The sequence below is a fragment of the Ambystoma mexicanum genome, chromosome 5q (genome assembly GCF_040938575.1).
Source record: "Ambystoma mexicanum isolate Mex_15411 chromosome 5q, UKY_AmexF1_1, whole genome shotgun sequence".
Taxonomy (NCBI): domain Eukaryota; kingdom Metazoa; phylum Chordata; class Amphibia; order Caudata; family Ambystomatidae; genus Ambystoma; species Ambystoma mexicanum.
Window position 1 is genome coordinate 128991689 of NC_090933.1, and position 13841 is coordinate 129005529.

At 46.7% G+C, this 13841-nt stretch overlaps 1 protein-coding gene across 1 annotated transcript in view; it reads right to left on the reverse strand.

The window, feature by feature from the left end:
• The window catches only part of CTDP1 (CTD phosphatase subunit 1), a 1764689-nt gene that overhangs the window by 1055092 nt on the left and 695756 nt on the right, over window positions 1-13841 (reverse strand). The gene's annotated exons all lie outside the window — the stretch shown is intronic.

A 13841-nucleotide genomic window follows, 5' to 3' on the forward strand; every position in this document is an offset into this window, starting at 1 on the left:
TTCATGGTGCTATGCAAGCCGATTATGCCAAGTTTGGTTGTAGCAGATCGTGTAACCCCCCACCCCCCCAGGCGGGGCGCGTGTAACGAGTTGGTTCGAAATGGTAGCTCACAGCAGTTAGAGCGGTGTTCTAGCGACGCAGCTCAGTTGGCTCAGCAGGGTCGGTTCAAAGATCGGTGCCAGTTTGGGGCGGCGTGCAACATTCCAGCAGTTTGGGACGAGGTCTGGTGATGGTTAAAAACTGAAATTTATGATCTGGGGTGCGGTTCAATGTTGAACAGGTGCAGGTTCAAGTAGTTTGGTAACCACAGGGTCAGGTCGATGAGCAACGCAGCGCTTTCAGCGGTTCAAGAATAGGTCATGCAAATTATAGGTTGATTCAACAGGTGGTGTGCTTTGCTTGGGATGCAACGCGCCCAACTAAAGCTTGCTGTGTTTCTAAGAAATGCTCAGTGCAGATTGTGAGGTCCTCCAAGGTCAGTTTCAATGTCGGGGCGATGGTGAAAATGCTGGTGACTGAAAGCACAGTGAGTCAGGCGGTTTGATCAGGTGTTTAAACGTCAAAGTTCGATGGGTCCGCAGGGTTTGGTTGACTGTCAAAGATTTGAAATGAAGATGCTGGCGGTTTGAATAATGATTGCCGCAATCGCTTCTTGTTCGAGCCGAGGCAACAGCATGCTCAGCTAACAAGGTGGGACAGAAAACTGGTTTGAAAGATGCAACAGCAGTTAGTAGATCAGGCGAGTGCCAAAAGGTAGCAACACAGGGTCCTGTTGGCACAAGTCGGTCGATGCAGCTCAAATCACAAACTTCGACGGCAACACCAGGATCCTGGTTGCACTGGCTCTTGGTAGTGGTGTGTCCCACGGACAAGGTGGGTCCTTGTTCTCAGGCTCTCAACTATGGGCAAGGCTGGAAGACAACTGCAGGCGTCCTTCAACCCAATGAGGTTCTGGGTACCATTGTGGCTGGCAGAGGTGTAGGTTTTTTTCCAAGAAGCACCGTGGATGGTTAGGGGCAGAGCTTCCTCATCCATTAAACCTCTGGTGGAGGGCTTTGAAAAAGACTGCTTCCCCAAAAGAGGTTCAATTAATTCTCTTAGGTGTTTGTTCCAAAGTGAATCTAGCAAGGAGTGCAAGTCTCCCTTTAAAGGCAAAGCTTCACAGGTGACTGCACTAAAGCAAACTTCTTTAAGTGGTTCAAATCCTTGTTCTTGAGGCAAGTCGTCTGTCTTGCAACATCACACATAGTGCTTTTTTGATAAAGGAAGTGAAATATGCAATGGGGCAAATAAAAACTGCAGCCGGCATTTTAAAGCAAAGGTTTTAAATTATAAATCTATTCATGGAAAATAACTTTGGCTAAAGAGACATTCTAACAGCAGCACTAAACATAACCCCACAAATATGCCAGCTCTGCAAAAGCAACCATAAATTGTCAGCAGATGTGCAATTTTCACAACGACTCGTTCTCCTTTTTGACATGGGGAATCTGATCTTGAATTCAGTCTCTAAAGAAGACTGAATTCGCGTCACAAAGACCTTGTTCAGGTGTACTCTTCAAAACCGAAAAGTGGCCAAGTACCCCTTCACAACTGCCCTCTGACTGGGAGAGAAACACCACTGAACAAGAGAGGCTATGGTTGACTTAGGAAATTCACAGAAGTATGGGTTGTATCAAATAATATGAAGGGCCACTGGCTGTTATGACTCCACAGCTATTGCCCGACAGATCATTAAGGCTCAAGAAGCAGAATTAAAGCTTTACATCCCACTCGTTTTGTACTACTTTGTTAACTTTTAATCCGAAAAATATTGGCTCTTTTAAATATATTTATTCAATCTCTGAAGCGAGTGCAATATCAATATCACAAAATACAATATATCCATATTATACAAAAACACTATCAATATGTAAAAGCCATCCATTTCAATCACTCTATAGCATAGAAATACAATAGAAAATGCAAATCTTTATATCTACCTTGATATGGACAATCACCCTATGTTGTTCCACCCACTGAATTAAGAAAGAACAAACCTTTTATGAATGATGTGCCAAGCAAAATGAATTAAAAATGAGAATGTGCAGATAATCAAGAAATAAACCTTTAAATGTAAGAAAAACAAAAAGTTCTAATGCATCAGTATTTCATAAGCCCGTTTACATTTTAAGATTCTTCAGAATGCAGTTTTATACACGTTCACTGTAAATTGCCCGCTTTGTCAATATTTGCTAAATATGGGGCTTGTTTACTGAATTGGGGTCCAACTAAAAGGCCATATTTATTGTATGATGGCCTTGTCTGTTGAAATAAGGGCATAGCTGAAGGTCGCATTTACTCAGTAGGGGCCAACACATATTTCACTCCAAATGGTAGCTTCCTCAGGACCTCCTGGAACAGTTATGCTCATTTTCATTAGTCCATTTAAGTTAACAAGTGTATCACAGAATACTCTATACACCAAGAATCTAACAATCACAGTCCACGGCACAATAAGCTGATAGACACCTCTTTATAGGATACTCCGTTGACAGTTTGAGAGAGAGAATCTTCGTCTTACCTTTTTATATGTAATAATTATTGCAGCTTAATTCTATGAAGTTATGAATCACGTAGTCCAGATTGGGTCACCGCCTTAGAATAGGACCTTTTCCAGCTTGAAAGTTTAATGTTTGGTGTTACTACAAGCAAGGAAATAATTGGTACTGGAAAAAGACAGAGCTGCCTTCCGTGAAAATAATTGTCTGGCCAGAGCGCCGTTCCGTGTAATCTCTAGGGTCACAATTCCAGCGGTGATATGCAACGACTTACCAAACGGCCCCTGAAAGTCATCCTTTGATCACAAGGACAGCCCAAACTCAAGCAAAGGGTCCAGAGCTGCATATATGTCTCATATATGTCTCATGCTTTGCACACATTCTACCGTTATGGTGACTATTCTGACAGATGAAATGAACACAATAACCAGTGTTTTGAACGCTCAGAAGGAATACACATTTGAATTACTATTACAGATCTGCTTGATAATTTGGTGGTCATTCTTGGATTCCCAAAATGCACTTTGTTTTTATGCAAAAGAGTCAGCATCCTATATTCAGGGAACTCCTATTATTCGAATCCTAGATCCGCCCCTCCAATCTCACACCACTGATAATGCACCCCCCTCACCTACTACGCCTGCCCAACGTACGAAAGAGGGGTGGGTGAGCTGATCTTCCCCCAGCACATTTTCTCAATTTCCAGCACTAACTACAAGGAACTAGTAGGTTCCATATTGCCCCCCCCCCCCCCGACACCCTGTGTAGGCATTGGACTAACCCATGCAATTGAAAAATCATTCTCGCGTCAAATGCATCTCCTATACATAGTGTTATGATATATGTCATTTATAAAGCACCTGTACACAAGTGCTTCTAGGCGCGATGAGACCAGGAGGGGAAATAGGACGACAAAACAAGGATCTTACTACGCCTTGTGTCATTCACATCGAGCAAGTGCAGGGGAAATCTTATTGCTTTGTTTAATCTTATTGATTCATGACACTTTCAACCTCAAAAGATCACTGGAGAAATCATACAACTGTTGAAAGTCACAGATGATAAAACGCACTATGCTGTAAACAAGCATGCACATTTTTATGTTCTTTAATAGCTGATGTCTAGACTCCTGGACTACCAGAAGGATGTTGAGAAGACGCTCTTAGAACGGAAGTACCCTGCACAAGCGCGTGTCTAGAATTAGCACAATGAACTGGAAGCAACAGGAAGGGGCAGTGTGAAGTTGAGGGAAAATCCCAAGCAATGCAGTAGATGGCCCAGGTGGTTGTTTGGAAGCGGGGGTGATCGTCCCAGGCTCCCAAGAGGTTTTAGGGTGAGGCAGAAGCCTCAAAATGTATTGTAGATGCTTGGGGAGGCCTTAGGGGGCAGGAGGGTGTTGGTAGAAGCTGCATTGTAGGCAGGTTAACAGATGTTTGGGTGCAGATTGCATTGGGAATTAAATGCCATTTTAGGAAAACAGCAGCCATAGTGAAATCAAGGCCCAATGCTGTGCTGCAGTCAGGGCAACAGGCCCAAGCCATGAACGTGTAAATAAGCATGTGTTTGTAGGGCTGAGTTGCAACATGGGCATCAGTGAGAACGACCAGGGCCACAGAGGTTCATAAACTTTTAATTTTCTCAAACTGCCAGCATTCGTATCCCAGAAAGAATGCGCCCTGCAAGGCCATGTGGGTGCTGAGAGTTCCCTGCAAAGAGTTATCCCACGAGAAGGAGGGCACAAGCCTCTGACCTTCCCCAGTCCTAACTCTATGTTACAGTGCCCAGATGCCCCAGTTCCAGGATCCCAGCGTTCAAAAGGTACCAGCCATCCCCAGACCACCGACCATAAAGCTGTTAGATTACCAATCGATCAAACAAGATCAGAGAGCAGGGGCAGGCTGGCCCCCACCATCAGGTCATGGGATTTTTGCTCTGAGGTGCCGGGAGGGGAAGAGTAATAAACCTAAAACCATGGTGGGGAGATCATGAAAGGTGCAGTTGCGGATGGGATCATGTTGGGGTTTGAAAGTTATAGCAACCTCAAACGCATCCTCTGCGTCCATGTCTGCAGTACCAGGAGCACATTAGGTTGCAGATAGAGAATGCAATGGTTTTGTATTTAGAATTTCCAATTAAGTAGCTTGACGCCCAGTGATGTGTGAAGAAGCATCCCACATGGAAGAAGAGGGACAAGAGAAGCTGGGGCCAATGGCCAGGCATCCCTTATAGAGCAGGTAGTACATGTATAGGTTGCACCAAACAGCTACTTTGATTTGTAACCGTGTAAATTACGTCCCTGATGACACGGTTTGTCTTAATAATCTGTTGCTTATGCCGACTTCGTCAGAGCGTTCCATGGCAGCAGAGTTCTTTCCTGGCACGTTTTACCTTTTTTATGGAAATAAACCAATTTCTCCCTGCAAGAGGTGTGCTGGGTCTTTTGTCCTAGTGGGTTGCCTTTTTTCTGGTGTGAGCGTGGTGGGGTTCGCTTCCAAGAACAGCAGCCACCACAGCCAGCAGCTTTTAGTGAAAACCTTGTGTTGATGATAAAAGACTGATGGGGACGACACAAAATTGTTAATGGGTGCCCCTTACCAGGGGCCACAAGGTTGCTGTGATTGTGGATGACTGGCATGTCAAAGTGGGTATCCCAAAAGTCCAGCGAAACCAGCAAAGCCCCAGTCTGAACTTGTTCTTGTGAAGATGCATGTTGAGCAGATAGCAACAGGCCACAGACTCTCTACTTCCTTGGATAAACAAATGTAATGTGCATACCATCTCACCCACCTCTCTGAAGCAGGAACCAGCACTACGGCAGCATTCACCAGTAGTTGACGAATTGCCAGTAGGAGGGCATCCTGGGAGAGGGACAGGCTGGCAGAGCCAATTATTGGAGCGATGCAGGAGGAAGAGCGACAATAGGACCCAAGTGTTGGAATTGTTCTCAATCCACTGGGGTAGGCCAAGCAAAGATACGCTTGACAAATAAATCTCACGGTATTACAAATGGCATTCTTATTAGATTTTACACAAGGAACAGGTTGGTTCAAAAATCTATAGGAACTACACTAAGGGTTTGCAAAAACTAGAAAGAGTTTTATAGTGAAACAGTGTCAAGTATAGATTAAAGTAAAGTGGTTTCTGGGTGGTGTCGTACACCCTCTTCTAAATCATAATGTTCAAAACAGCTTAACAAAGTCCTTCCCCTTCTTGGACACTAGTCTAAAAAGACATCGTCAGTTGGCAATTGAAATCGCCAACTGAAAATGTCAGCCTAATCTTTAGAGGTCCCTAGGCTCTTGGCTACTCTATGCTAATATGTTCCAAATGAGGCCAACTCAGTTCTCAAAATGTATTGGGCAGAGTGCATCCCTAAAGTAATCAAAGAGAACACAATATGAAACGGTTCTATGATTAATCCTGTGGAGTTATCACTAATCCCCAGCCTAAGATCTCCTCCTATTTGGCCAGGGAACAGCAGCTGCAACCCTGTACCAACCATGGGGTGGTATTTTGAGGGAGGAGCACATGTGGAGAATGTGGACGGGACGATGAATTCTTCCAATCATTCTCAAGATGACCCTATAGTACCAGCATTCCTAATGGCATGTCATTGTACCCATCCTCTGAATGGTAAAATCCTACAGCCCCTTTTTGCCAAACACCGTAGGTAGGATACAATTAATGCTTCATATCTACATGATGCTCACTTAACATCTCCTGCTAATGTTGGTTTTAATGTAAACAAAAACCCAGGACAAAATAGCTTTAAAAAGAGTAACAATTTTTTGGGCTTCAAGTCCCAGAAATACCTTACTACTGGGAAGAAGTTAAATGAGTTAATGTGGAGCAGAAGAACCAGAAATGTGCAGTATAGTTGTTGTAACTCTAATCAGCTGTGCAGGAGATTTAAATCTGGTGTGTCCTTCCATGGCAGTAGTAAAGCAGGAGAAGAGGGATGAAGAGCGAGCGCAGCGGGAAGCAAACCCGAAGGCAGACCTACGCGAAAGAATGCGGAGGGAAAGCAGGCACTTTCCTCTGAGGTGGAAAGAGACCAGGAGAAGACACGCAGGTGCTGCAGAAGGACAGTTTCCCGACCGGCAGGAAAAGAGGCTGGTGAGGTCGCAGGGAAACAGGAGTTTCACCGGCAGACGAGAGAGAAGTTGTCAGAGCCACGAGAGAATCTGAAAAGTGGGGAACGCTTTCTAAAAAGGCACCAGCAGCACTGCAACTCGACACCACGTGTCGGACACGCCAACCAATACCGGTGAGTCTGCCCAAAAGCATTGGGAGCCCTGGGACGTTACAACAGGTGTTTAAGTTGGGAACTTACTCTAAGCATCAAGTTGAATTTAGATGAGTCTCCTTATACAAAATGTCGTTATGGGGAATCCCGGAGTAAATGCTGTGAGGAACCAATTAACTAATGGAACAATTGCAAGGCAAGAATTGTACCAATCTCTGCATGTGACAAGTCAATGTAGGGAAGATTGGAACAAGCATTGCCACAAGCCAGCGAAGCGTGGCTTGGCAGCCATGCAGTAGGGACACTTTTCAGAGCTCTGGCAGATCCGGTACAATCCTGTCCTACATTAGTGGCCCCAGCGTGACAGTATCCCCTACAAACACATTACCAGCTGGATAAACAACGTAGGCATAATTGAGGAGAAATGGAACGTTGGTGTGCTGGTTGCAGTAATATGGGCGTTTTATAAAGTGACTGGACCAGCGGCAGCGACAAGATGGCGGTGGTGAGGCTGTAGCCAAGGGTCGCAAAGAACAAAGCAGGACGATGCAGCGGTGGAAAGCTCAACACCCCTATGGCTTCCTGGACCACGATTAAACCCATGGAGTGCCCAGTGTGCATGCAGGACGAGACAGCAGCCACAGCACGTATGGCCACACAGAGCTGTGAAGAGAGGAGCAGCCTGGGACTCGATGTGGAACTAAAACTTGCATGGGCGATCGAAAAGGCTGCCAGAGGCGATCCAGGTTGGGTGGTGAGTCAGAGGCAGAGGGACACATCTAAAGGACAAGTCGCCTATCACAGGGCAGTGAGAGCGAGCATTGGTAGCACACTGCGCAAGCCTCAACAAATATCAGTGTGGCAGCCCCCGGGTCATTCCCTGAACCCCCCGCCCCCTGTCGGATTTCAGAAACCAGGATGAGTGCAGCAGTAAGTGGCCTGAGCCCACAGGAACAAAGGAGGGAGCGGACACCCTCGGAATGAACCGCTAGAGCGCACCGACTTAAGCAGTGCAATCAACATCAATGCAGACACAGCCAGGGAGCGGGAGTGAAATGCAAGATACACTGCAGGATGCAATGAGCATACTGCAACAATACAAATAAAAGGGTACTAATTCCGAATAAGCAGCAGAGCCACATAAGGCAATATATCCCTTACCCCAATGGAGCTGGACAAGGAGCAAGTAAATAGCTGCTATTGCAGCAAACCGGGACCAGTGAGGCACAAGGACTTGGCAGTGTGTAACAACACAAGCACATAAGGCGGATACACGCAACCAGTATACAACAGCCTGAGGGAGAGTAAAAACAGTGGCACAAATACCAAGCTCAGAGCCAACATCCGGCCTCCATCAGGGAACAGAGACCCCAAAGATGGCCCCAGTACTGATACACGACCAGGAGAACGCATTGTCAGGAGGAGACCAGCGCGCTGCTGCCAACATACTGGTGGTGAAACACGACAGGCGACATCACGTGTAGGACACACGCACAGAAGTTGCCTTCCGCAGTGGCAAACGGTCGCTAGTATTGCAGCAAGAAAGGAGGTGCCACCCAATAGTGAAGCACATTGGAAGATCCTAGGTGGCAGTTTCAGTCACCCACGAATACAGCACACAGCGCCCAGCTGACACTAGCGGGTGCCCTAATGGAAGAGGCAAGTGGGCAAAAGGTCCAGAGTGAAACTATCGGTTTCAGAAGAACCATCCATGGCGTCCAAAGCGCAAAAAAGCCAAGTCCAAGCAGCCTACAATGGACACTTTCATAAAACCAACACACCTGGAGAAGATTACGACAGCGGCCTTACCCTCACAAGGAGAACACAATCAATCTAACGGAGACCAACAGCTCCTGAATGCCATAGCCACCTTGAAAATCGCACTGGAAACCAAAAAGTACATGCTACTAAATCCAGCTAGGCTTAAAGTGTTGAACAAGGGTAGGGCCATCTTCTTTGACACCCCTGACGACGCGCACACACACACACACACACAACTTGGCAACTGAAGAGGTCCAACAGCAGTCAGCTGAAGGGGATACACGCCGAGAGGAACGCAGCGATCCGTGGATGAGCGACCAGTCAAGACTGGCAGATTACAAGGGATGCAGACCTTTGTACACAACTAATATTTATGCACCACAGGAGCCGGCAGTGTGCACTGTACCAAAGTACGTGCAGCGGAGAAGTGTCCTTCCCCTAAATTTGGATTTGTTTTTGGATACCAACCGTTGAGTATCTGACTGCCGCACCCCAGTCACCATGACAAGTATCTGGGGCAGGGGTGAGAAGCAGGGCAATTGTTGGGGAGGGTGGGGTAGTTTGGGTAGTTAGTGGGGTGTTAGCCTATAGAGCCACAAAGGGAATGTACAATATGCGCATCAGACTGTTGAAATATGCAAGACTGCTTATACGGGATAGGGATCTTAGAATAGCCTCATGGAATGTCAGGGGGCTCATTAGTTCTATAAACGCAATAGAATAAGGTCCTATTTGAGATGCCAGAAAATTGATATTGCACTCCTCCAGGAGACGCACCTCACAAAAGAAAGACAAAGTGCCTTGGTTAGAAACTGGAGTGGCACAACTCTAGGCTCACCATACTCGGCATTTGCAAGAGGGTTGTTGACATGGGCGGCGCAGTCTATCGTTTAAAACCCTAAGGGATTATGATGGTAATATGTTGATTATTCAAGGGCTTGTAGCACAAAGTTCTGTATCATGAATCCATATACACTGAATCACGATATTGCTGCCTATTTTCGTTAGTAATACCCACAAATCGGCACATATAGGGGGGGGGGGGGTTGGTGATTTTAACTGCACGCTGACTCTAGATCTAGACAGGTCAGATGATAAATCTGTACATCCAAGTCTGCCAGCCAAAGCCTTGAATACGTTATTGCGAGCATTCAAATTGTCCGATTTATGGAGGGCCCTACACCTGCAGATCTATACATTAGACTATATATTTACAGGAGAAGAGAAACTGGGTGAATTTAAGACGGCAGAATTTAAAGCATGGGTACTGTCTGATCACGCTCCCCTAGTGGTCACATGGCAAACCCGCCCCCCCCCCCCCAGGGAATGTATCCCGACCTGCAAGCTTCGAAGCGAGTCCCTCAGAGATATAATTTTTCAAGAACAATTGAGAGATGGGTTGAAAGACTACTTCCAAGATAACACAGGGAGTGTAGACTCAGCCGGCACACTGTGGGAGGCCTTCAAGGTAGTGATTTGAGGGACAGTGATAGCCAAAGCAAAGGGTATGCAGGCTGTGATAGAGAAGGACTTAAGTAAGACAGAAGGCAGACTAGAGGCCACGGATCGTACTGGGAACTTGTCCAGTGATAGGGCTCAAGAAGTAGCCCGGCTACAACAGGAATGTTTAGTACACTGGGAAAGTCTAGGCAAACTGAACTATAAGAAGTACATAGAGAGAACATGCTGAAGGTGATAAGCCAGGACGCTTGTTGGCCTGGCTTTATAAAATGTGGGTCTAAATGAGAGTTGATAAGGGAGGTTGTTGGCAGGGATGGGGAAGCTTGTGTGACGCAAAAAAGCATCAAGTGCTTTTATGAATATTACAAGGAGGAATACACTGAAACATTAGTAACACATCTGTTGAAAATAGACGAGGCCCTAGCACAGATAGATCTCCCCAAATTGGGCACTGAAGCTGCAGACAGGCTAGAGGCACCCTTTACCATAGCAGAGATAGTCGCCACCATAAGGAAGTTGCCGACAGGAAAAGCCCTGAGGTCGGATGTATTGCCCAGTGAATTTTGCAAGGAATTCATAACAGATGTGGCGCCACCACTGCTAGCTATGTTGAGCGAAGCGCTGGACACGGGCACACTGCCAACCATCACAGAGAGTCTATTATAGTCCCACTGTTGAAGCCCAATAAGCCCGACACAGACTGTAGATCTTACAGGCCCCCCATCGTTGTTGAACCAGGATGGGAAAATCCTTACAGCCTTAATGGCCAATAGGCTCAAGCCGGTAATATCCAAATACACCCGGAACAGATGGGATATGCCCCGGAAAGAAATATTACGTGTGACCTGAGGCGGATACACCATACAATAGACCACACCCAAGCTAGTACACATAGATATGCTGTGGTCTTGCTTGATGCGTTCAAAGCTTTCGACTCGGTCAGGTGGCCATGGCTACTGGCAGTGCGGAGGAGTCTCGGCATGGGGCCAACATATATCAAATGGGTATGGCTGCTGTATAGCAGCCCAATAGCGAGAGTCAAAACAGGTACCCACATCTCCGATCCATGGCAGTTGGAGAAAGGTACGAGGCAGGGCTGCCTATGGTCCCCCATGCGGTTTACACTGGCCCTTGGCCGTTGAGCCCTTGAGCCGTTGTCAGGTTATCTTCTGAAGGAATACAAGTAAGCAGGTATAGTTGTACAGGGAAGAAGTGATATGATCTCACTACACGCTGACATGCTATTATACTTGCAACACCCAGAAACAAACTTGCAGTACATCTTGGATGTGTTCGAGCGTTATGCGATTAATGCATAGAAATCAGCAGCATACAGGGGAATCTCCTAGCACTTTACCCGTGCTACCGATCAAATGGGAGCCAAACGCATTCAGATACCTGAGGCTGGATATTTTCCACAACCCCAAGACAGAACATTTACAGAACACCCTGAAAGCGGTGGAGAAAGTACAAAAGCCTATGGCTACCTGGGCTAAATTGCCACTCTCACTGATGGGCAGAGCTGCATTGTTAGAAATGGCGGTGCTCCCGAGCCTTCTCCATTTCTTTGCTAATGTCCCGTGTAACAACCCCAAAGGCTTTTTTGTTTTTATAAGTTGGACACCATATGTAATGCTTTCTTGTGGCATAACTCCAGATGCCGGGTGACACTAACGAAACTGCAGAGACTGTACGTGCAAGGTGGCATAAGGGTGCACAATCTTTAAGCTTATTTCGCAGCAAGACAGCTGTAATTTGTCACAAACTTGCTTTCAGATGAACAGACCCAGGACACCTCGATGCTGCAGCCATCATGTGCCTGTGCCCCATTTTATTTGAAGGTGGTGATATGGACAGGAGCACCGCGTGCCCCGAAATCCCTGCTGCTTCTGACACTGGGTAAAATAATTTGGCACAAAGCCTGTCGCTTGTTCGTAAAACAGGCACCATACTCTCCCCAGGTGCCATTAGTGACACTGAAGGTGGAGGATTCACAACTCTGGTTAAACGTGAGGAAGTATTGGGAACCTATGGGGGTAGTGACGGTGGGGGACATACTACGGGAAGGTAGACCGATGGACTTCAGCATACTCGCCTCCGAAATAGGCATACACAGAGGACAACACAACACACGTTGCACTCCTCACTAGAGTAAAGCAGAAGTGGCCTGAGACAGATGGAGTGCAGCAGGAGGATGATATCATTAAAACACTTCACGATATTTCAGAGGGTGGACAAGCGGTGTCTATAATATATATTGTCACAGAGGGGGGGATATGCTGATACAAACCAGGTGCAACTGGGAGGCAGACCTACAAGAGCAACTATCAGATGCCTGTCTGTATTCAGCCTTGGTACACCTCTAATGATCGCAGTCTTAATGCCAGCAAGACAGAGTCTTCCTATCAGGACACCTGTTCCCCGCCTTCCCTCCTGCACACTAGCTGCCCTCTATGGGCTCACCTCCATCTCCTTCGACTGAAGCCAGAAACCTTGGGGTCATCTTTGACTCCCCTCTCCTTTACTCCTCCTCTCCTGGACCTTGCCAGAAAGGCCCACTTTCAACTTCACCTCCTAGGAGGCATTCTCCCTTTCCTCACCTTCCCCCATAAGCACAATGTCTCTAGAGTTCTGGTCCCATCCAGGCTGGATTATTTCAACAGCCTCTACCTTGCCCTGCCTCTTTCCTCACTCTGTCCTCTTCAACTAATCCAGAATAGAGCAGCAAAACGTATCCTTGGCCTCAAACCCAGGGACTGTATCTCTCCTGCTCGTAAATCGCTCCACTGGCTCCCAGTTTCTGCAAATATCAAATTCAAGACCCTTTGCATCATCCACAAGACTGTCTGGGGCCTGGGACCACACTACCTGCAGCACTCGCTTACTAAATACTCTCCTTCCAGATCCCTTGGATCTTCTTGCTCCAACTCTTTGCTTATCAAATGTTTCTCCAAGCAGAGCGCTCTGGCAGATCTCTCTCCTCAGCTAGCTCCCTCATATGGAACATCCTCCCTCTCCATCTTGAACTAGACCACCCTATGTTCTGCAAACAACTCAAGACCTTTCTCTTCTCCTTCCCTTTCCCCTCCCATGCTAACCATTCTCTTCGTCACTGAGATTGGTGGTGTGGTCCCTCAAGAGTCCAATAGAGCCCTGGCCTTCTGCCCAGTTGCCACCAGCACCCCCCACCTGCCTGCACTGCCCTCTGGGCCCACACCAGTCAGGTGGTTTGCCTCTGCCCTGCACTTACCTGTTGGGAGGTAGACCTCACTCTTCGCCTGGGACGTCTCGAGCCATGCACTTAGCTGTTGCCTCCCCTGGGGAACCCTAATAGCACTTCCTCCCACCACCCTTTTTCTTTGTTTCACGGCACTTGCAAGTTCCGAATGTTACAAGGCCTATTAGGACCGCTGTTCGTTTTCTAGTTATTCATTGTCACTTTCATTGCATATTTGTTCCCTTCCCTTATAAGTTTTGGCACTTTGAAACACGGTTTTGTTGTATAAACGCCTTATACATCTCCAATAAATAAACTGCAAATGCTTCTTCTGTGCAACATCCTCAGGGTGGTATGTCATTTGAAGTCTAAAACTTGAAAATTCAAGTCTCCTAGAAGCAGATCGGAATCTTCTGCTTCCCCCTCGCTCCATGCAATGATGCTTGGAATAAACACGCTTGCCAGTCAAGACTGTGGCATCTACATGAACTAATGCTGCAAATCTGTTCACTGCTTCTGTTATTTCACAAACACATGCCGTTTTAACACTTACTGTATATTATTTCTGTAATCAGTTAGCAGCTTTAGAATGGCTGTTTGGTTTTATATCCTTTA